The sequence below is a fragment of the Typopeltis vanoorti genome, chromosome 3, assembly GCF_054136105.1.
Source record: "Typopeltis vanoorti isolate ZY-2024b chromosome 3, IOZ_Tvanoo_1.0, whole genome shotgun sequence".
NCBI classification, from domain to species: Eukaryota; Metazoa; Arthropoda; class Arachnida; order Uropygi; family Thelyphonidae; genus Typopeltis; species Typopeltis vanoorti.
The window spans coordinates 114401556-114425573 of NC_143551.1; the positions used below are offsets into that span (position 1 = coordinate 114401556).

The 24018-nt window shown below is 36.3% G+C and overlaps 1 protein-coding gene across 2 annotated transcripts in view; it reads right to left on the bottom strand.

Moving 5' to 3' along the window:
- Positions 1-14527: 14527 nt before the first annotated feature.
- LOC150108483 (translation machinery-associated protein 7-like) overlaps positions 14528-24018 on the bottom strand; it is a 50224-nt gene continuing 40733 nt past the window's right edge. Inside the window, exons 5-6 of one of the 2 annotated variants that reach the window (XR_016550663.1) lie at positions 19517-19689; positions 14528-15245 (exon numbers count right to left, since the gene is read on the bottom strand). The gene's annotated coding sequence lies outside the window, so the exon portion shown is untranslated. The remainder of the gene's footprint in view (positions 15246-19516; positions 19690-24018) is intronic. The other variant, XM_090415891.1, reaches the window with a different exon arrangement.

The window sequence follows — 24018 nt, forward strand, 5'->3', positions numbered from 1 at the left end:
TGAAAACGTTACATCATTATTAAATTCCTATCGACAATTTTCTCCCAAATTAAAGTCTTATATATCTCTTCTAAGACACTTTATACAGTATCAATCTACCTAGATCATAGTCTTCCTCTGGATCTTATTTCTGCCATCCTGGCAACTCACACTTGTTTTGCTAACCTTGCTTTTCTAATTCTATTTAAGTAACCATACCACATGAGATCAGCTATGCTAACACATTCCTTAGTGCCAGGAATGTCAAGATCTTTCCTGTTATTTTCATTTTTAAGATGATACTGCCATCGATGCCATCTGTTAACTCCCCTAATCTTTCTCAGAACTCTCGTGTCTGTGGTCTTCAGTCTTTGATCAAGTGTTTTATTTTTAACCCAACTCTCATCTATAATTGAGCTGAACACCGTCTTATGTAGTAACTAATTTAATGTTGACTACATTCTCACTTATTCCGTATAAATTTATTATTCAATTGAATACCAAATACCATACCAGACTTGTCTTTTTTGTAATCAAGACAAACTCTTATAAACTTAGTTATCATGCTCGTCTAGAGCAGGCTTTCACAAACATCCATGCCAAAGGTGGGATTTGAATCCACAACCTGTTGAAGTGCTATCCACTCAGCGAGCAAAGCCGTGTTGTCTATTTCTGTATTTAATTTGCTGAAGTGTTTTTTTTAGCCATGCAGCGTGGATTCTACTAAAGCGAATGTCGACTGACATTCGCTTTAGTAGAATCCACGCTGTATGGCTGCAAATGATTCTGTGGTGGAGATGAAGCACACTTTCACTGAATAGAGCTGTGAATACCCACAATTTCCAGGTATGGGCTACACAAAACCTGTATGCATTCCAATTGGACCATTCTTCTTTGAAAACAGTCACCGGTCGGATGCTGTGACCTGTTCTGTTACTGCCAACAGGTATCACAATATGATAAACAATCAGTCAAGCAGTGACTCTGCATGGATTCAGTCATTTTCATGCAAGATGGAGCCCTCCACACATCGGTCAATCCGTACAGGAGATTCTTCGAGAATATTTCACGGAAACCAGAATAATCAGCCATGTGTTTCTTACTGTATGGCCACTTTGTTCACCGACTTCTGACTGGGAATTTCTAAAAGACGGTTTATCGGAATCATCATTAAATAACTTGCTAGCTCTGAAAGGCAGCATGTGCTCAACATCAGTCACAACCAGCTGCGTTCTGCCGTCTAATACACTGTGCAAAGGATCCAGATTGTGGCATATCAGGATGAACAGCACATTGAACAGTAGTCTGTAAATGCATAATGGAAGTGAATAAAATGGGTTATTTAAGCTTATGTCACTTTTCTCCTTACAAACAAATTACTACATCTACATTCAGTTTATCATACCCTTCATGGTGCTCTACAAGGCCTTAAACAAGGATACTTTAATTTTGATCACCTTGTATATTCCTGATTGTCTTCTTGTTGAATGCTTTATACCATCGTGCTGTTACTGCTTGTTTCATTTAGCAACATTTCAAAGTAATTACTTTATCTAGAATATATTTATCTTCAGCTTTCATGCTGCCTTTATCATCTCTGATTCCTTTAATAGCCGTATTTTCCCTCCATTTCTAAGCTTTTTCAATTACTTCCAAAATATTTTGCCACCTTCTTGAGATTAATATTCTATCTTCTTATCCAAGTTTTCCCTGTGACTTGTTGAGCTAGTTTTACACAGTGCTTCAGTTTCTTCTATTCTCTGATATAACAAGCTGACTTATTTTGATTACCCCGTTAACTTTCCGAGTCCATCATGGAGTTCTGCTTTTTCTATCCTTCATATAACTTCACTACATGCCTCTAGCTGAATCTCCAAGGTTTGATTCTTGTTTTCAAACTCTTTCATTTTATCTTGGATAATGTTTGTGTATTTGAGCTAGAGTTCACCTCTGAGATCTGCTCAATTTTGAATCGTTTTAAAACTTCCTTACACATTCCTCTTTTCAATGTGAAATTCAACTTTTTCCTTCTGAACACTAAATGGTGATCAATTTCAATTTCAAATATTCCATACACTCTTGTGTCCTGAACCAGTGAGAACACATTGGTGTCAACAATAGCATAATCTATAAGACTTCTTATTCTTGCATCTCTCCATATAAATTTGTGCACATTTTTATCTTGAAACATGGAGTTATATAACTAATCCATTTACTGAATAGAAATTCAGCATGTACCTGGATTTATTAGCTTTACCCATTGCACCAAATTTTCTTAGAATATTTCTATACATCTGTTAATCATTTCCTACTCTGCTGTTCAGATCTCCAACAAGCACCAACTTTTCCTTATTCATTGTGCCAATTGCCTTCTCGAATGCCTCAAAAAATTTCTTCGCTTCCTTAGCAGAAGGTTTTGTGCGTCATAGGTAGAAATTTCACATTCCAGTTTCCCATTCTGATATTTGCCCACATCACTCTACTTGATATTGCTTGCCATTCAAGATATTCGTATTTAGTCTTTATTATTATAGCTACTGTTTCTTTTCCATGATTATTGCCTGAATATAACATCTTGTATTTGTTGCTTAGAAAGAACTAACCTGTTTTGGTCTTCTTTTTTGGGGTAACACTATCATGTCAATCTGGTACTTATCCAGTTCTTCTGATAGTTCTTTTTCATTCATGCGTTTTACGTTGATGGTTTTAATCTTCAACTCTGATGTTGATTTGGGATTTGTTGCAGTATCTGACTTTTTGTTGTTTGCCTAGGTGCCTGACGAAAACAACGGGGGGCCCTTGTTTAAATAGGCTGTGAACCAGCTGGCATGGGATTCTGTCATATAACATCATTTTGCATTCTAGTTTAAGCCAGTGATTTTCAACCTTTTTCATAACACGGCACACCTAGACTAATTATTAAAATTCTGCGGCACACTCAAAATATAGTATTTTATTTATTTTTTATGATCTGGCAAAAAAATAGGCACAATTTTGATTGATTTACACACATAAGAAGATGGAAGACCAGACACTAATAAATAAATGCGCAGATTACGACATTATTTCTTTCAATTAATTTTTTTTCATAAATCTCGCAGCACACGGGTTGAAAATCGCTGGTTTAAGCCAATAAGAATTTGGTCTGCTAAATCCCAAATTGCCAACCTCTCTCCATTTTTCAGTATGCAAGTAGGTATCCAACAGGGTATACACCAAAAGAAATTGAGAATTGGAGAGTAGGTCATAAGCCTTGATCAGTTCTTCGCATTCCCTGGAAATGCTACGTGGAGGTCTCTTCCCACTTACCTACTTTCACCGTTAAGTACCCCTGTAGGTAGTCTTACTACTTTATGGTCACATTCTCCTTTGATTCCAACTGCGTTCAACACGCTTGATCTCGAACGAGTTCTGTCCTTTAACGTGCCATTGAAAGTAAGGGAATTTATAGTTACCAAAGATTTACCTCCCCCCCCCATAATATGCGCTACGTCATCTTTTTAGTCTCCATATTCTTATAAGCTACTTGTTTGGTGGGTACAGAATTAATATTCAAAAACGTTTTACACCCGTTGTTGGGTGACAGGCATTTAAAAAACTCCCTAACAGATTACTTTTTTTTCTCTTGCACTAAGCAATCTATTATTGTTCATTTTTCTTCAATCGTTGAGCTTGATATAATTTTGCTATCATCGATAATATCTTTCGGTTTCTTAAAGCATATTCGTATTGTATCTCTTGCTGTATCCTCTTCTGTTAACCACATTTTTTAGTACTCCTTGGGTAATTTACCTGGACTAATAATACAAGTTCCTCTCGCCATACATAATGCTTATGGCAGTGAACAAGCATGACATCTTTTGATTTTTCGATTTTTCCTGAAACTACTACTCAGAGCAGGAATGAAATTAGATAGACCTAATTTAAGCTTAAGCTACCTAATCTAGGCACTCGAATGGTACATCAATAAGGAGTAATTTAAATGATCTGCAGATTAAAGGCAGTCATACAATGATGCAAGTGGTGGATATTGTGCTTTTATGTTACTGCTCACACTAATATAACATGCTCAGATTCAAGAACAATCTGAAGAGTGGTCTTTAATGTGCTAATTCACTTTCTTTATCGTTCATAGCGTATATATATATTTTTTAATATTAATATTTTATTTTTATCTTCTCTCAGATTTACAGGTGCTGTTCAGAGTAGTTAACAGTATAAGATTTAAGCTTCTTCTTTCCAGCAACAACTGAACTGCCACGATGCTAGTGTAAAAATTAATCGAACAATAGGCTTTTTGTGGAGTGAACCAGAAATATATCGTTGTTGTTCTTTCCCATGATAATAATAATTAGTTTAAAATAACAATAATAATAATTATTATTATAACGGTGTCTCCACGGAGTTAAAAGACTCATCGTAGGAGACCCTACATTGACACACTAACCATTATTTAGACAATACCTATATTTCTTAAATTCATTCCTTCACAGACGAAGCATTCACAACCACCTCTGGCAACGCATTCCACCCATTCACAACTTTCCAAGCAAAAAACTAGTCACACACCCTTGTTAACCACACTCTTACATAATCTCCAGGGATGGCCCCTCGTTCTCTCCCTTCCTGCACTGGTCTTAAAAATGTCATCAGTATTAATCCTATAAAATCCCTTTAATAATTTATATGCCTCTATCATATCTCCTCTCCTACATCTATCAGCTAATTTTTGGAGCCCACAAATCTTCAATCTATCCTCGTATAGAACATCCCACAGACCTGCAACAATCTTTGTAACTCGCCTCTGAATCCTCTCCACCATTTCTTCATCACCAAGAAATCCAGGTGACCAGATCTGCGCGCAATGGTCCAAATGCGGTCTTATTAATGCCTTATAAAATGGAACAATAACTTCCTTATCCCTGCTTGTCAATGTGTTCTTCAATCTTCAACAACCATGTAATTTGATGTGATATTTTGGCAATCTTTACAATATGCCCTTTAAACTTAAGTACTCTGTCCACAATAACTACCAAGTCCCTTGCCTCGTCAACTTTTTGCAGTTTAGTTCCATTAATATAGTAAACAGCATGTGATCTCATCCCTCTGAAGTGCATCACCTTACACTTAGCCACGTTAAACTGACAGCTATTTACCATCAGTCCACACCATCATCCTATTTATGTCATCCTGCAAGATATCTATATCATCTGAATTGACTATCGCTCGTCCTAATTTTGCATCATCAGCCAACAAGTGGATATTTCCTTTCAAGGTAGTCCCAGTATCATTCATGTACAAATTAAACAATAGACGACAAAGCACTGAGCCCCGAGGTACACCACTAGTCACCTGCCTTCTCCTTTGATATCTATTCACCAGCCACCCTCTAATCCGAATGACCAGCTTCGGATCCATACCCATTTGCTCTAATTTATGCAACAGTTTCGTGTGGAATTCTGTCAAATGCTTTTGCAAAGTCCAGCAGTATCACTGAGTAAGGATTTCCTTTATCCAACTCCACTGTGACTTTATTATAGAAAGTAAGCACGTTACTGAGGGAAGACCTACCCTTCACGAAACCATATTGCCCCTTGTAAAGTATCTTAATGCTGTCCACCCAGTCCTGAATTCTAATTTTTACCAATTTCTCCAAAACCTTAACCACCACTCCAGATATATTGATTGGTCTATAATTTTCAACCTCTTTCTTGGAGCCTCCCTTATGCAGCGGAATTATTTCCCCCTCTTTCCACTCTATTGGTACTTAACCAGAACTGAGGCTTATATTAAACAGCTGGTTAGAGGAGGTGCTAATTCTATTGCACATTCTCGTAATAAATGGGCCGATATGCCATCTAACCCAATGGCAGTGTTAGCAATAAGGTTCTGTAATATATTAAGCACCTGTATTTCGTCTATCTCTAGACCCTCATCAGTTAATGACACATTCGACACTGCAATATCACAACCAAGATGGTACACTTTTGCAAAATGATCACTAAGCGACTCAACTATTTGATTTGCGTCTGTAATTTCCCTACCATCAACACTTTTTAAAGTAACCTTTTCATGATTATTCTTCCTTTTACTTGCCACATAGCAAAAGAACTCCTAAAAGTTTCTTTTAGCTTCATCAGCTAGCCAGCTTCCTCTCATAATTAGCTTTGGCATTCCTTACCATACAGGTTACCCTCTTTGCCTGTTACCTTGTACTGCTCATGGGAACGTTGATCTCCTTTTCCTTTATACTTCCTCCACAACCTTTTCTTTATCTGCAACTCCTGCTTAAAAATATTATTCATCTATCTTACTTGAATAACATCGACGATAGCACAGCAAATGCTACAATCCAAGTCACAAGACGGCTTTCTAAAAGCAATGGGAAACAACTGCGATTACAAACATTAACAGTAAAATAACTATTAGCGCACAAAAACATATTTTGTTGACGTCCTTGATAACTTACCTGCGCCAGACTGTATATAGGGGAGAATCACTGTTCCTCTAAATTCTTTGTTTGATACGACTAAATTCATCTGACTGTCTTGTAGGTTGACGTAAAATTTTACTGACCAGTGTCTTAACTAATTCTTTGATAGGATGGTGCTGAGGTAGTCTATCTCTTGGTTTCTTTTAGCTATATCTGTGATGGAATAGATGGTGGAGATAGTATGCATAAGCAAATAGAAGAAATGAATGGAAGGAGGGTAATTATTATGGAAGATTTCAACTATGGTAACATTGATTGGAAGGAGGAGAGGACACATGGGAGGAAGGAATTGGATTTTATGCAGTTATTAAGGGATAACTATCTGCGACAGCATGTAATGAAAAATACTAGGGGTCAGGGAGGAATTGGATTTTATGCAGTTATTAAGGGATAACTATCTGCGACAGCATGTAATGAAAAATACTAGGGGTCAGAGAGTGCTTGACCTAGTAATTGCATGTGAGGATTTGAGTGTAACGAATATAACCACATTGCCACCAATTGGTGAGAGTGATCATAGGGTTTTTGACTTGGGAGGTAGCTAAAGGTGTGGAATTTACAATTAAGACAGGGTATATGTGGAATTATCGGGCTGGTAAATATGACAGGCTTAGGAGTTTGATTGGTTCAGTGCCATGGCATGTAAAACTGCAAGGGCTAGATGTTGATAGTGCATAGGAGGCGATTAAGAAGTGTTTGCAGGAGGCAATGGCTGACTATACCTAGAGTCCGAATAATAAATCAAGTAGGGATAAATCAAATGGATGAATAACACCATTAAGCTTCAGCTGCAAAAAAGGAAACAACTACGGAGGGAATTTAAGGAGAAAGGTGACTTGCAGGCACATGAACAGTATAAATAAATACCAGGCCAGAAGGGAAACAAGTGTGGTAAGAAAAGCAAAAGCGGATTATGAAAGAACTTTAGCCATGCAGGCTAAAGAGAATTCCAAAGAGTTTTTTTTAGATATATTTATTGCAAGTAAAAGAAAAAATGTATATGACAGATGGATTTAAAAGAATGCTGATGGTAGGTAACCAAATCAGTTGATATAGTAGAATTACTTAGTGAGCACTTTGCAAGAGTATATCATTTTAGAGGTGACATTGCAGAAATGGAAGAACCAACAGCTTATATGGGAATTGTGGTGAATGAAGTGGAAGTGAATAGTCTATCACAAAACCTCAATGTCAATTCATCTGCGGGATTGGATGGTATACCAGCTTGTGTCGTACGGGAAGCGGCTAAAGAATTGTCAGTGCTTTTGACCATTTTGTTTAATTTGAGTCTCGGGTCTGGGTTAGTCCCAAGGGGGCCGAAAGAGGGGAAAATAGTTACACTGCATAAAGGAGGTTCCAAGACTGCTGTTGAAAATTACCGGCCGATCAGCATATCAGGAATTGTTGCCACAGTCTTGGAGAAAATAGTCAAGAGGAAAATACAAGATTGGATAGGATGAAAATGGGATACGGTATGGGGAAACAGCATGGTTTTGTGAAGGGTAGATCATGCCTCAGTAACTTGCTCACATTCTATAACACAGTGACGGCTGAACTGGATAAGGGTAACAGGCTTACAGTGATTCTACTGGACCTTGCTAAAGCCTTTGATAGGATACCACATGGAATTCTAATCAGTAAACTGCAGCATATGAGAATGGATATATGGTTGGTGAGATGGATAGGAGGGGATATCAGAGTGGTTTATTCAGGAGTGGAGTCCAAAAGACGGCCCGTAACTAGTGGTGTGCTGCATGGTTCTGTTCTTGGACCACTACTGTTTAATTTGTTCATTAATATGTATGAAAGGATCTGTGCATCTGTTTGGGGATGATGCAAAGTTGGGCAGAGCAATAGTGAATGCTCAGGATGTCCAAATTTTGCAGGATGATTTGGAGGACTGGGCTAAGGAGAATGGATGTCAATTTAATGTGGAAAAAATGTAAGGTTTTGCATTTTGGGGTGAAAAGATTAGCAGCAGTATATCACATTGGTGGAACCGTATTCCAGGAGATTGATGAGGCCAGGGACTTCAGAGTCTTGGTGGATAGGGAGTTGAAGTTTAGGGAACACATTGCAAAACTGGCAAAATCAGCTCATCAGATCACTTGGTTACTGAAAAACACTTTAACGAGCAGAGACAAACAGGTTATTGTTCCTCTAAGACCCCATCTAGACTACTGTGCCCAGATTTGGTTGCCAGGGTTTCTTCTTGATGGGGAGGAGGTGGAGAGGATCCAGAAACAAGTGACCAAGATAATAGCAGGACGATGGAATGAACCTTATGAGAACAGGTTGAAGATTTGTGGGCTGCAGAAATTGGTTGCTAGGCAGGAAAGGGGTGATATGATTGAGTAATTTAAATTACTGCAGGGTTTCTATAAGATTAATTCAGAAGATATTTTTGAGAATAGGACTAATAGTGGGAGGACCAGGGACCATCCATGGAAGCTTGGTAAGAGTGTTAGCAAGGTTTTTTACTTGGATTGTGGTAAATGAGTGGAATAAGTGCCAGAGTCTGTTGTGGGTGTCATGACTGTAAATGAGTTCAAGGTGAAGTATGATAGATACTGTGTGAATGTTGAATAGTTGTTCTTGACATGCTGTTGGGCCTCCCTCGATGAGTCTATGGACTCCTTGAAGCTGCTCATAATAATATCAGTGGAGATTCTGTAAGTTGTATCGCGAAGGGAATGAATGCCTATATTTTTGTGGGTTTCGTGATGGGATGCAGCATACAAGTAACATCGAGTGTTTTTGTGTCAGTTCCCTGGACGTTGAAAAATTGAGTGTTATTTGGGGGTGGGGGAGGGGGGGGGGGGGAATCTAAAAATGATAAAGATCTGTTTACTTAGAATTCAAAAGTGAATCTAATACGAAGGTAAATATTATTTAGATACTTGAGAAATTCCTCTAACTGAGCAGTAGAGCCAGGCCAAACTATGAATATGTCATTTACATATCTGAGCCAAACCTGTATGGTTTTCTCTTCCCACCGCTCCATGAACAAATTTGCTAAGAAGGAAAAAGGGAAGAATTCATTGCCAATCCTTCCTTCTGTTAAAAATATTCTTCGAATTTGAAGTAAACTTCATTAATGCAATGTGTGAAGAGATCTATCATGTCTGGTCTTGAGTAATTGTAAAATTTCTGTTCTTGTACTTTGTTGAAGAGATTAATGATATCTAGGCTTGCAAGGGTATCAGTATGTACTGTTTTGGGTGCGTTGTATGAAGTGTGTCGTGTTCTATACAAAAGTTGTTTTGTTGATGTGGGGTCTTAGTAGGTTTGCTAGATACTGTATACTGTATTTGAAGAATGGTGTTGCTTTTTTTTTTTTTTAGTATTGCATTGATTCTTCTTGATATTTACACGAAATCTCTTCCACAAATTCTAACTAGTTTTCCTTGTTCCTCATCCATTTAGCCCTCTTGCTTAAACCAAACGCATTCAAATGTAAACCATCTTTCTGATAAATTCTGTCATAGAAATTATTCCAGTTTTCCACATCACTATCAAGTAGTCTTTCGAAGTATCGAATCATTTGTCGTCTCTGCCATACTTTGATAGTAATACTCATTCTTGCTGCTTTCATTCTTTTGTTTCACTATTTTACCTTTAAAAATATGTCCTTATTAATGCACTTATCTGTAGCTCATTGCTTCCACTGTAGTCACATCCTGGAACTTTGTGGCCTGGCAAAATGTTGTTTAATTAATCACCAACAGCCCTAACAAGCAATTTTCGTTTTTCAAATACCATTTCATGATCTTTTATTCATAGGCATTCATTTACCAATCGTTTCATAATCCTCTTCAATTCGCGTTCCAATCGACGAATAAACTTTAAGCTATTTATGGTTTTTTATAATCGCTCCTTCTAGTTAGATATTTTTGTCAACTTTGCCCAATTTCATTCGATTCACTTTTCGAGTGCTACCAAAATAATATATATTCTGTTGTCATCCTCCCTTCCATTTCAACCAAAATAATATATTCTGTTGTCATCTTCCCTTCCATTTCAATCTATTTGCATTGTTTCATGAAAACATGACATATTTAGGTAATATCTACCAGCAGTCTACAAATTCTCAATGTCTTCATTATCAGTATTCCACAATCCTGATATCACTTTTAACATTCTTCTTTGCATTCTCTGTAATTCTGATATACTGTGATATCTACAGATATTACAACAGAAACCAGACCTGTGCACAACAGACCAAGTGAGGTCTTATAAAGAGGCAAAATAACATCCTTATCTTTACATGTGAACGTTCGTTTCAGCATTGCAATTATCTTTCGAGTTTATCACATGGCCCCTGAATTTCAACTTCCTATCTATTAACATTCCAAGATCCCTAGTCTCATCCCACCAATATAATTTCAACTTCCTATCTATTAACATTCCAAGATCCCTAGTCTTATCCCAATATAATACATCGGATATCTAATCACGCCAAAGTGAATGACTTTACTGACACCCATTTTCTCATGCCCACAATTGCAGCCTATTCAAATCATTCTGCAAGTACTGTATATCAGCAGCATTCCTGATTATCCTATTTTTGAATCATCAGCAAATAGTTGTATGTCACTTGTCAAATCCTTCCCAATATCATTAATGTTCAGATCGAATAACCTTTATTTTTTTATCCCATGCCTGTTCTAGTTATCATTGTAGTCATTCTCTAGTGGCAATGGCATGCAACCATGTGCCCTCAAGAAAAGAACTTTTATATCCTTCTGCATAAGCCCAAGGTGTTCTTGTCCTGATAAGGTCAATATATCGAATCCAGGGAAGAGTCTGGTGCCATCCCTTATAGCTATCTGCACTCCATATGCCATGTAAAGAGATGGTGATGCTTTTAAACCTCAGAGTTGCCCCATGCTCCTCCTGTATCAAACTAGATCATGGTTATTCTTATAATAATTTACCTTATTATGGTTACAGGGAGTTCCCACCACCACCACCTGGGCATCAACTACCCAAACGTCATAATCTCTTTTAATCACTAAGTCTGGCTTACGCAAATCTGCAGAGGTTCTATAATGTGGTTCCACCACGGTCTCCTAACCTTTGTTCTTAAAGTGGTTGTTCAGAATGGAGACCATGGCGTCATGCCTCTGCACCCCACAGATGCAGAAGCAACATTGGGCTATATGAGACAATGCCTCACTGTAGTGGCAGCCAGCCCTACAGTTTGAGTCATCACTACCCCATCGACCTGTGTGGGCAGGGCATCGATCCTCATCCTGATAAGGTCAATATATCGAATCCAGGGAGGAGTCTGGTGCCATCCCTTACCCAATCAAGCTGGGGAGACACCAGATGACCCTTTTAAAGGAGCACCATCTACAGAACAGTGCAGTAGAGATGGCCATCTCTTGTGTTCCATGGGTGCTGACTCAATTAAGGTACCTTGATAATGGAACCAGCCTTTAGCCTGCCTAAAGTCTTCTTGTATTAATGGGCTATAGAAAGCTTCTCTGCATATAAGTAGATAGTTCTAATTTCATGATTCCAGACAGTTGCAGGCATGGGATCAGCCATCTAAGTGATGGAACCCCGAGTCCCCCATCCTTCACTCTCGCATGGAAATATGCAGTAGGGGGTATTAGGCAGCAGTCGGAGCCATGATCTCAAGGCTGAACAGATAGCCCTGTCCATTAGGGACAGTACAGAGATATATGTCCTACCAAGCACCAACTTGTGGTAAAAACGAGGTAGGAGATAGTGGGAAAGGAGAAACAGTCTATGCTGAGGCTTGAGAGATTTCCTCAAAGAAGCAAATCCAGTTTCTAGAATAGAAGACCTTTCCTTTGGGGTGAACATGATACCGAGGTATCTCCACTCTTCCAGGATGGTCAAAGCATGCAACAGCCTCCCGTGCAAGGAAAACTAGTCTTGACCAAAGGGGACAAGAGCTAAAGAGCATGACTTCTCTACATTAATAGAAAGGCCTCGAATGGAGAAAAAGTCAACTGCTTAGTCAAGGAGTTCTTGCAAGCCTACCTTAGTAGAGGTTATGAGAATAAGATCATACGTAAAGGCCATAGCATTAAAGGAAGAAGCACCTAGAGGTAGCCTATATGGCTAGGAAGAGAGAGAAGAAACTCATCTATGATGCAGTTAGAGAGTTAGAGAATCACCCACAAACATCCCACAAAAGTTGCACGGGACCCTGTAGTGATAGTGATGGAGCTACCCAAGTATAGCTCCATAACATAGGAAAGAAAGGGTTTAAACATTGCAGACTCAGATCCCCCTGTATACCACTTTAAATTTTTTTTTTTTTTTTTGATATCTGTCAGTCAGTCAGCCATCCTGTTATCCATGCTAATATTGTATAACCCAAACCCATTTTCTCCAATATGTCTACCATGCTGTATTCTATAAAAAGCCTTAGTAAAATCCAAAAGTATCATGGTGTATCCATTCCCCTTATCTAGTTCAATGGTAACACTGTTATAGAATGTGAGCAAGTTGCTAAAACATTGGTGGCAGAATTGCAGGTATATCTTAAAACAGAATTGTATTACATCTCTACAGTATCATTCTGCAATACTATACCTGTTTTATTATTACAGGGAGAATAAAAAAATAACATGGTGTGACTCTTTACCACCATTCTTGTAAGAAGTAAAACCATTCCTCCATAAAGATCAAGGTTATTACTACATGCAACTGCTATAGTAATCTTGTGACTGTTTTATTATTATTTATTCTGGCTATATGCAGCTACTAAAAATTGTCAGAAATGAGTTATTTTGCTAGTCTGATTGGCTCAGGATAGCATAACTGCTTGAGAAAATTTTCCAAATTCTCCTAGCCCATTCACAATGTGGGGAGTTTTTTTTTTTTTTTTTTTTTTTTTATTTATTTTAAAAAAAGTTGTAAAAGTTTATAGTTCTTGCTTAAAGCATCATTTCAAGCTGCCTTGTCATAAGGCTAATTTTAGACTTTGTGCTGGTCACAAACAAAACTTTCATTATGGCAAAATTGCTTTCCTAGTCATTATATAAAATGTGCAGAGTTGTTATATAACTTTTCTATATCATTGTAATCCTAATATCTAAATTCTGGCTGGCTCTTACTAACATCTTCTAATCTCCTGGATAAAAATGAGCTTAATACTTTCATCCCTTTGAAAACAAAGTATGTATATATATATATTATTCTTAGAACTAGTCTCACATTATCTAACATTTCAGAAACACATATGAACAAAATAGATGTATACAGCAACATCCTTAAAACTGCACCTAATTAGATTGTTTGTTGCTGCCATTTTTTTTAAATCAAACTTTCTACTGTAATAGTAAGTGATGTGATAGCACTGTATATAGATCAAGTAAAATGAGCTTGAATGATAAAAAAAAAGTTTGCCTTTGTGTTCAAGTATTACTTTGAATTCTGATAATACCATAGCGACTATGTAAAATATTAGTGATGTTTGATGTGCTGCTGCTGCTCTCCACACCATTATATGAGAATGAAGTACCTAAATAAGTTTAAAATAGTTGAACAACTAGTTAAATTTGTCAAATTTATCAAAATAGACTGTACAGTCTGAATTCAGAAACTCATGTAATAGATATGTGACTTCTGAATTTGTTCAGCCCTGGGTGATTATATAAACACAGCATGTCATCCATTTCTGAAACTGGTTTATGAAAACAAAGTACATCTATGGCACTTATTCAGTATTTTGTTTAAGTGATGTCTAATTATGCAAATATTTTCAGTAACTGACAAAAACCAGTAATATTTAATAAAATGAAACTTTTTTTCAAAACCTTAAAAAAAAGCATGAAAACTTCAAATACCTGTGTGTTTATTTTCATGAAAAAATTTGCCTATTAAATATATTATTTGAAATATGAAACTAAGAAATTTGCTAAAAATAAAAATAATAATCAAGAACAAGAAAAAGATCAACATTTTAAGATGTGAATAACTATAAATCTTTGATACTATATCTAGAATTCTATAACATTTTCAATTTGCAAACTGCAAACATACATGTAAAAAATTTTAAAAAAAACTGAATCCTTTGAAGCAGTGAAATTTTCATTTTATTTAGTTTTAAAGCATTACAAAACAAAGATAAATCTGAAAATAAGTAGAGAGAGAGAGCAAGCAGAGTACAATATAAACCAAGCTGTTAATGGTTTGGCATGTAATTCGAAATGGTATTTAGATGCAAATTTAGAGAAATTAATGTAAACTGATTTAATGCACACATACCATAATTCAATTGAAATAATTAAAATTCATATTCAAGCTACAGCCATAATACATTTCAAATTTTTAACTTAAGAGTAATGCATTTTTAAATTTTTATACACTGTGTGATATACATCACACACAATATGTACAATGACATGACAGCTTCTTCGCAACCTAGTAGACAACATTCCTCATTCAGCTTTGAATAGTAACAGAACTAATACAGTAGCACCTCTTTGTAACTGTGTTACTAAAAAAAAACTTGCTTTAAAATACACTTCATCTCACCAAAAAACTTTATTCAGGTCCAAACTGAATAAAAATGGATAGAGGTAATTGTTACTTGATCATAATTACATTAAATCATTAAAAAATTAACACTTAAAGTAGAGAATAAAAAAACATTTAAAGATGTATAATTACATGGTAACTCATTAATTAAAATAAGGATTTAACTTTTCTTTATAAAATTTTATTTCATATCTAAGTAATTTACAAATGCTGAGATCCTCTTGCAAAATATTCCTTCATTATATGGTTTCTATATTAAAAAAAAAACCATTAAAAAGCATTCAATTAAATTTATTGGAATAAATTGATATGCTGAAATAGGTTTATATATATAAAACAAGCATTTAAACAGATTTTTCTATATAAAGGAAAGTAATTTATCCACAAGTCAATTCTTGGGCCCATCAATGAATAATCAGACCTGCACATAATAGGAAATTATGTACTTGGACAGAGTCAAATTTATAATATAAGTGTAATAAGAAAATGTAGATTTAAATCTAAATCAAAAGTGGTAGATCCATTAATCAATCATTTCTTCTGCAATGAAAAGTCTGGAATTTTTTAAGGGGAATGAGATAGCTCTTGATAACAGGAGTAGTATTCTAATTTAGAATGGCAGGTCTGATGTGTGGATTAAACTGCTATTCTGTCATTCTAAATGAAAGAAGTCACTACCTTCAGTGAAGTGAAGATCAGCATTTAAGAATTATGATATTACAAAGTTGCTATAAAGGAGGAAAACAACACATTAAAGAAAGTCTAGAGTAATACACTACTGATAAAAAGGCTAACAAGAAAAGATGTTATCAATAGTCATACTGATTAAAGCACAAAAAGAATATACAGGGTGTTCGGGATAAATTTGACATATTTATAATTAATTATATTTTTCCGTAAGTTACATGTATTAACACACACTTCTCTTCATTTAAAAGTTTGGACCCTTCTTCATTCATATACAAGATGTCAGAAAGGATGGATAGCTGGAACCCACCTGAATCATGGAAGAGAATAACTTGTATCATGATGATTCGTGCCCGCCATCAAAATAAGGATATTACGACTGCTGCCCAATGCTCCCTGAATACAGCAAAAACAATCAGGCATGAACTAGAGACTTGCAATGGTGACTACAAGGATGAAGCAAGAAGAAAGATCCCTAGCAGACGATCTGATTGCGTTCGTACAGAATTCCTCGCAAATCTGCAGGAACAGGTGTTGAAGAACCCTGGCATTGGAATTCGGGCTTTGTTCGTGGAGTTGCTAACTGTAGTCAAGCCCTGGATAACAAGGGTAGCCAATGGTAGGCCGTATGTATGGCAGCAGGATTCGGCCCCTTGCCACACCTCTGGGAAAAGTCAAAAATGGTTGTCTGAAAATTTCTACGACTTCACCAGTCCAAATGTTTGGCCTCCAAACTCTCCAGACCTTAACCCCATGGATTATTTTGTATGGGGCGCAGTTGAAAAAGACACCAATCGCACTTCCAGTAATACAAAAGCCCAGTTAATGGATAAAATTAAAACAGTTTTTGCGGCCCTTCCCAGGGAGACTGTAGCATCAGCTTGTTCGAGGTTCCGAAGCAGAATTGAAGCTGTGATCGATGCTAATGGTGGTTATTTTGAGTAAATCTTGTTGATAGTATTGTAATTAACTCTGCCTGTAATGTTTTTTTGTCAATTCATTAAATTTAATAGATACAAAGAAGATTTTCTTTTTCCTTACGAAACTGTCAAATTTATCCCGAACACCCTGTATATAGATATTAGAATGGAAACCAAATATCTAATATTAATTGGATATTGATATTTAGTTTCTATGATGACAATACAAAAGCCTGATCAGAAGTGGTACCACGATTGATAAAATCAAAAGGAAATGTCTAAGTATCTCTATGAACTTTTTCATCCCCCCCAATGCACATTTTGTCTAAAGTGAGTAATAAAAGTCAGAAATTACCGATGGAACAGCTATGCAAAATTTGCACTAGTGATCACCAAGGGGAAAACTGCCATGCAGTGTAGAATTTGTTGTTAATGACATTCATTACTTGCATACTTAACATCATTTGTATTACCACATGATACTCAATATCCAAGCAAACCCTAACATCGAGACATGATCTGATAAGAATTTCTTCAGTTCAGCATAAAAGGCATGAATTTAAATAAATTTAAAATAAATTTAAAACATCCCTTTTGTAACAATCAATGTCCTCTGGTAGCAAAGATCTGGATTCAAATTCCATTTAGCATACGAATATTTATAAGGGATTTTCAACTTACGACTCAGACAGTGGAATTTTTTCTACTGAAAATTCATTTTATCATTTTTGGTGAATGCCCTAAAAGGTATACAGCACATGCATTATGATAGTCTAAAAAAAAAATTCATTAATAGTTTCCTATCAAATTATTTTCCGAGCTGTTCTGTTACAAGTCCAATTTTATCAGCTCTTACTTTTTATCTTCTAAACTGGTAACAGCATCAGTTTTGCAAAGCTTTTTCATAACATTTTACTCAGTATTTAATATTCAATAATGTGTAAGCAGAGTCTACACATTCTTGAATCTTATTTCTGATATCTTCATTTTTAATATGGTTCCACAAATAAGGCAAAACTTCCATAATTTTATCAACATTCTCATGTTGTTTTCATGGATCAACTTATTTCTAGTTGAACAATTGCTTCCTTGTGTATTGTTAGCATTGTTTTCAGATAATTTGTTTTGTATAAATTTATTCAAATGGCTTCTAATCAGAAGTGACAGAACATATGAGAAAAATGCAGTCAAGAGTACATATCAAGACTTGAGGTAGAAAAAAAGCCATCAAAAATGTGAAAGGCAGCTAAAGCAGATGATATTCATATACAAATGCTTAAAGATGGAGGTATAAAAGTTTCAGAGATGCCTGCATAATTAAGAAGGCCTGGTCAGAAGGTAGAATTCCAGATAAGTAAGTAGAGTAGAACTCTCATAGTACTGACCTATTAAAGGGAAATAAAACTGAACATGAGAATTACAGATGAATTTCCCTGGCAAGTGTTAGAGAACAAGCTGGGTTCAGGCAACAAAGGTTGTCAGAATCATATTTTCACTTTGACAGATAGTTCAGAAATCATGGAAATAACAAGGATCAAAGTTTTGGAAATCTGGAAGAGGAAAAAATATCATTATAGCATGTTGAACAGCTTTTACAAAAGCTGTTCAACATGCTATTAGAATTATATGGTGTAAACACTTTATTGAGCAAGAAATACACAGTTCTACATTTAAGCTGCAAGTCATCAGTTAGAATTGAAGGACATAAGAAGATGGCTTCATGTAAGATTAGGCATAAGACAGGGATGTACACCATCTCCACTGTTATCATCTATATGGATTATGAAAGAAATTTGCAACAGGCTTGATAAAATTTAGAGAATCTCAGCTCTTTACTTGATGCAATGTTATCTTCTTAAATAATTCCAGCACAAGTTTGTAGGATTCCTTAACTAAATTAAATAACTGCTGGGATAAATCTAGTATGAAAATCAGCAATAAAAAGACTAAGCAGATAGATAGGAACATTGAATACATCTGGTACATTCTGAGTGGGAGAAAGACCTAGAGAACTGGTAAACATTTCAGCTAACTGGACAAAAAAAATTTTTTTTATTAACAAGTTAAATATGGAAATGTATCACAAAACATGAAAAGCTGATATGGCAAGGAGTCAACCACACACACATAAGCTAGTTTTCAAACTAATTAACTTATAGAGCAGAGAACATGAGTTCTAAGAAAAAAATTAAGGAATGAACAGAAATTAATGGCAAAATGATGAAAGATTTCTGAAATCATAACAAGTAAATTGAATAATTTTATGGTAAATAATAAAACAAAAAATAAGTTAAACTTAATTTTATATTAAAAGAAATTAATGGATTATTAACATCTTTTTAGCATAATAGTATCACCAGAATGAACAGTGATCAAGCAGATAGTTAACAAATATTAAAATATTCTTAGCAATTTGCCTTCCAATATAATTGTCAGTGGACTATTTCAATATTCATTAGAAAGAAATGAGATTTTCAGCATTCAATAAAGTGTCAGAACTAATACTGCATGGCATGATGACTTAACCAGAATGTGAGAAAAGACTGGCAAAACAAGTGTTTGATGTCAGGATAGCAAAAAATCCCAGAGTATGAAATCTGACAATACTGACAAATGCCCTTTGAGGGTACGTTTAAGGAATTTGATGAGAATTGCTACTGACAAATCACTGTTCGTCTGAAGTCTTGATTTTCATGTTCATTTGAGAGGAACAGTGACTCTCCCTTATATATACAGTCAGTCACAGACAAAATATCAAGGATACTATGTCAACAAAATATAAAAGCAGTATATCCATGTTTAACAATAATTCAGATAAAATGTTTCTTTAATGGTGGAGTCCATTTTCACCATATTGATTTATTATTGTAATGTTTTTGGAAAATTTGGAGAAAACCTCAAAACCAATACTTACTGGATTTCAGTTCAGCACAAGAGAACACGAGAAATAAGTAGTCTTGTTGACAACTCTTACTTGCTATTGATAGTGATATCTTCAAACTAGTATGGGATAGATACAAGAGCATACAGGAAATCTAAAATAGGAAATGCCTACCATTCAAGTTTAGTGCAGATGGAAATATCATGCTGAAAAAAAAAATGTTAAAAAGAATAAGTAAGGCAGCTTTCAGTGGCTGCAGACTCAAATGGACAAATATTAATAAAAATAAATAAATACATAAACAATTTTTCTTAAAAAAATTGAAGTTTGAAACCAATAACATTGTCATTGTCTCAGACTTGGAGACAATGACAAAATCTGAAGAATACACTGATTCAGTCAGGGGGACATGTGAAGTTGTTTGCTAGGATAGAGAAATCAACTGCATGGAAGACTCAAGAAGTTACAGTTCCTGGAAAGGAGAAATTGAAAGTAGTAGTTTTAGGCACATAATCAGCAAATGCACCAAGAGAACAGAGAGGAAAAACAAGAAAGCTAAGCTAAATTTAAAAATCTTTCAGAGTAATTACTTCAGTTATCCAGATTATTTATATATAATTTTATATAATCTTCATCTCCAATTCCTTTTATAGTAACCCTTTGTTGAGTTTTTCAACAGCTGCCAGACATTTTATTACATGTTATTTACGTGTTTGTTACTTTAGTGAACAAAAGCCATGAGACGAGTGCCAAGAAGAGGTCACAAAAGTAACAAAATATTCTGGCAGCTGTTGAAAAACTCAACAAAGGGTACTATAAAAGGAATTGGAGATGATAAAGATGATATAAAAACTGTAGATAAATAATCTGGATATATGAAGTGATTACTTTGAAAGATTTTTAAATGAGAAGAGGATAACAGTGGTAGAACATGACTAAGAAATCCACCTGTTTCTACACAAAATGTAGAAATGCAGGTGGTTTTTCTGACCAGAATTACTCAAATATAGAAGTATAAAAATTGAACGGGCTTTATACTCATAGTTCAAAAGGTCAAATTTCAGATGACCAGAGTTAGAGCTTTTTCACAGTACCCATTTATATAAGTACTTTTATATAAAGGGAAATGAAAACAATATAAGAAACAAGTTAAGATTTATAGGCAGACATACTTATGAAGAAGATAAAATTATGGAAGAGAAACTAAGCCAAGGAATCTGGCTTACACTAAATAACAGTTATCAGGATCGTATTTTTACTAGAAGAAAAATAGATGAGAAATTGTGAGAACTCCTTCTGGCGCTAGGGTCGCTGAAGCACGCGGCAGGTGATTTGAGATGTGGTAGGGAAAAGTGTTTTTAAAGGGTGTATAGTTGAATTCTTTTGTGAATTGTGCTGCATTTTTTTCTCAGTAACACAAGTGTTCTTTAGTAGTTCTGCTTTTGGAGTTTCATTGTTATATATTGTGTTATTTTTGAGTTACTGAGAAGGGCGAGGTCACAGTTGGCAGCATTTGCAGTGGAAGAGATGATAAGTTTTCACTATCTAGTATAGCTGAATATAGCATTATATTTATATGTTTATATTTAGATGGTTTTGATTGGGTAAATGAATGCCAAGTAAGAGTGACTAACTTGCAGAGAGGGATAGATGAACTGAAAGAGGTGGTGGAATGTCTTGTGAACGAGATGAGAAGTATGAAAGATGAGATTAGGAGAATCAGAGTAGCACTGAGAGAAAGTATTGGAAATGATAGAAGAGAAGAGAATAGAAGCAGTAGGAGAGAGGGAATATAGAAGAGGAGAGCACATAAACAGTACAAGAGAGGGAATGATAGAAGAGGAGAGAATAGGATAAGTGGAAGAGAGAGAGAGAGAATGGAAACAGTAGGAGAGAGGGAATGAGAAGAATGTGAGGGAGCACTGGAACCAGGGACAGAGTGATATCAGGAAGGCAGGTAAGTAGGAGAACACAAAGAGAAAGTGTCAGAGGAGAGAGAGAGAGTGAGGAATGCATGGGAGCAATCGAGGAACAGGATGGTAAGAGGTGTAATGTATGAGACTTAATGATCCGTGATGTGCAAGATAGGATGCGTGAGGAGTGTTTGCCTGGAGGAATGATAGAAAGTGTGGCTATGGCAATTAAGAGGGGTGAAATATGTGGATGCTTGGAGGGTGTTTGAGGACAGAGGAATTGTATGCAAGAGACCGCTTGCATTTGAATGAGAAAGGACATAGGCATCTGGAGAGATTGCTGTTCTGAACAAGTCAGTGTGTCAATGCAGGGAAACTAGAATGCCCAAGGTGGATGGTAGCAGGGGTTGCCTCTTGTGGGAAAGAGTACTTGGGAGAAGGGGGGACGCCATCAGCTAACACTGAGCCCAGTGGAGTCTAGAGAGGATAATGCTGGGTATAGAAATAGTAGCATTTTTATGCTTTATACTAATGCCAGGAGTATCTGGAATAAAGGAGAGGAATTGGTGGCACTGATAGCATCAGCCTGGCTGAAGATTATTGGGATCACTGAGACATGGTTGACAGAAGAGGATATAATAACAAGAATAGAAGTAGCAGGGTACAGCATTTTTTGGTAGGATAGGAAGGAAATGTGGTGGTAGAGTACTGCTTATATTAAGTGACGACTTATGTCCTCTAAGAGTGGAGGCTTTGGAAGGCAGTGACACTTGACAGTTGAGTTTGGCAAATGCAAGAAGAATGATTATTATGAGAGATTTTAACTACAGCAGTATAAATTAGGGAGAGGAAGATGCAAGTAGCAATAAGGGAATGGAATTTCTAAAATTCTTGAGGGACAAAAGGCAACATGTAACAGAGAGAACAAGAGGTTCAAGAGTTTCGGATTTGGTTACAGCATCAGAAGAGTTGATAATAACTGAGATGATATCTCTCCCACCAGTTGGAGAGAGAGAGAGACTACGTGCTTTTGACTTGGAGGATGAATAGACATGCAGGAGTATCAAAGAGACGGGAACATTTGTGGAATTATAAGGCAGGTGATTATAATAGTCTTAGACATCAACTTGGGGAAATTTCATGGAGGGAGGAATTGGAAAGCTGGGATATAATTTGTGCTTGGGAAATTGTGAAGGAATATTTGTTAGCAGCAATAGTAAGCTGTATTCCACAAGTGAAGAAGGGGACACAATTTGGTGTAAAGTGGATGACAAACAATATTAAACAGGAACTGCATGTGAAAAAGAGGCGATGGAAGAGATATAAGGAGACAGGTGAAGAGCAGATGCATGAAGAATATAAGACACAGGCCAGCAGAGTGACTAGTATGGTAAGGAAGGCAAAACTGGAATATGAGAAGAGATTGGCCCTAAGATCCAAAGAAAATCCTAGGGAATTTTTTAGTTATGTGGTAGTAGCAGGGCAGGAGAAATGATTGTGGAAGAGTGGGATAAATATAGGAATAGAGTGACTGAAGCAGAGGACATAGTGGAATTGTTCAATGAACACTTTATTGGTGTATTTCATCTTGGAGCAGTAAATTTTAATAGTAGAGGGATAGCGCAGGTTCGAGGTTTAGAGGTGCGGGAGGAGAGCATGTTTCAAATACTGAGTACTCTGGATGTCAGTAAAGCTGTGGGACTGGATGGTATTTCACCATGAGTTTTGAGAGAATGTGCTAAAGTACTGACAGCTCCTTTGACCTGACTTTTCAATGAAAGGAAGGTAAAAGAGTGCCATTGCATAAGGGCGGTAGCAGACTGGACGTGTCTAATTATAGGCCAGTTTGTGTATAAAATCTTGGAGAAATTAGTCAGGGAGTATACAACATTGGGCAGATGAGGGTAATGTTATCTGTGAGAGTCAACATGGATTTGTGAAGGAATGCTCTTGGTTTAGTAATATGCTAGCCTTTTATAATAAAGTTACAAGAGCAGTAGATGAGGGAAAGGCATATACTGCCTTTCTAAATCCAATTTTCTTGGATTTAGCAAAGGCATTTGACAGGGTTCCACATGATAAGCTGATATTTAAGTTGCAGCACATGCGTTTGGATGTCAGGTTGGTCAACTGGATTCAGGATTGGCTGTCCAATAGATATCAGAAAGTTGTGTATGGTGGGGCAGTTTCAAGTAGGCAGAGAGTTACAAGTGGGGTCCCACAGGGCTCAGTACTGGTACCTATACTGTTTAACCATTATATCAATGACATTGTTGGTGGATTGCAGGGGGATATTCAGTTGTTTGCAGATGATGTGAAGCTGGGAAGGGTTATATTTAATAGTGCAGATGTGGTAGTCCTGCAGGAGGATTTGAATAAGTTAGACACATGGGCAAATGAATGGGGATGTCAGTTTAATACAGCAAAATGTAAGGTCTTGAGGTTTGGGACACATCGATGGGAAGCTGCATACTCTATTGGAGGAAATAGGGGAGACAAGAGATCTGGGATTGATGATTGATAGAAACCTGAAATTCGGGGGACATATTGCAAAGGTGGTAAAGGTAACATAGAGGATTGCTGCAATAATGAGAAGGACACTGACCTGCAGAGATAAAACAG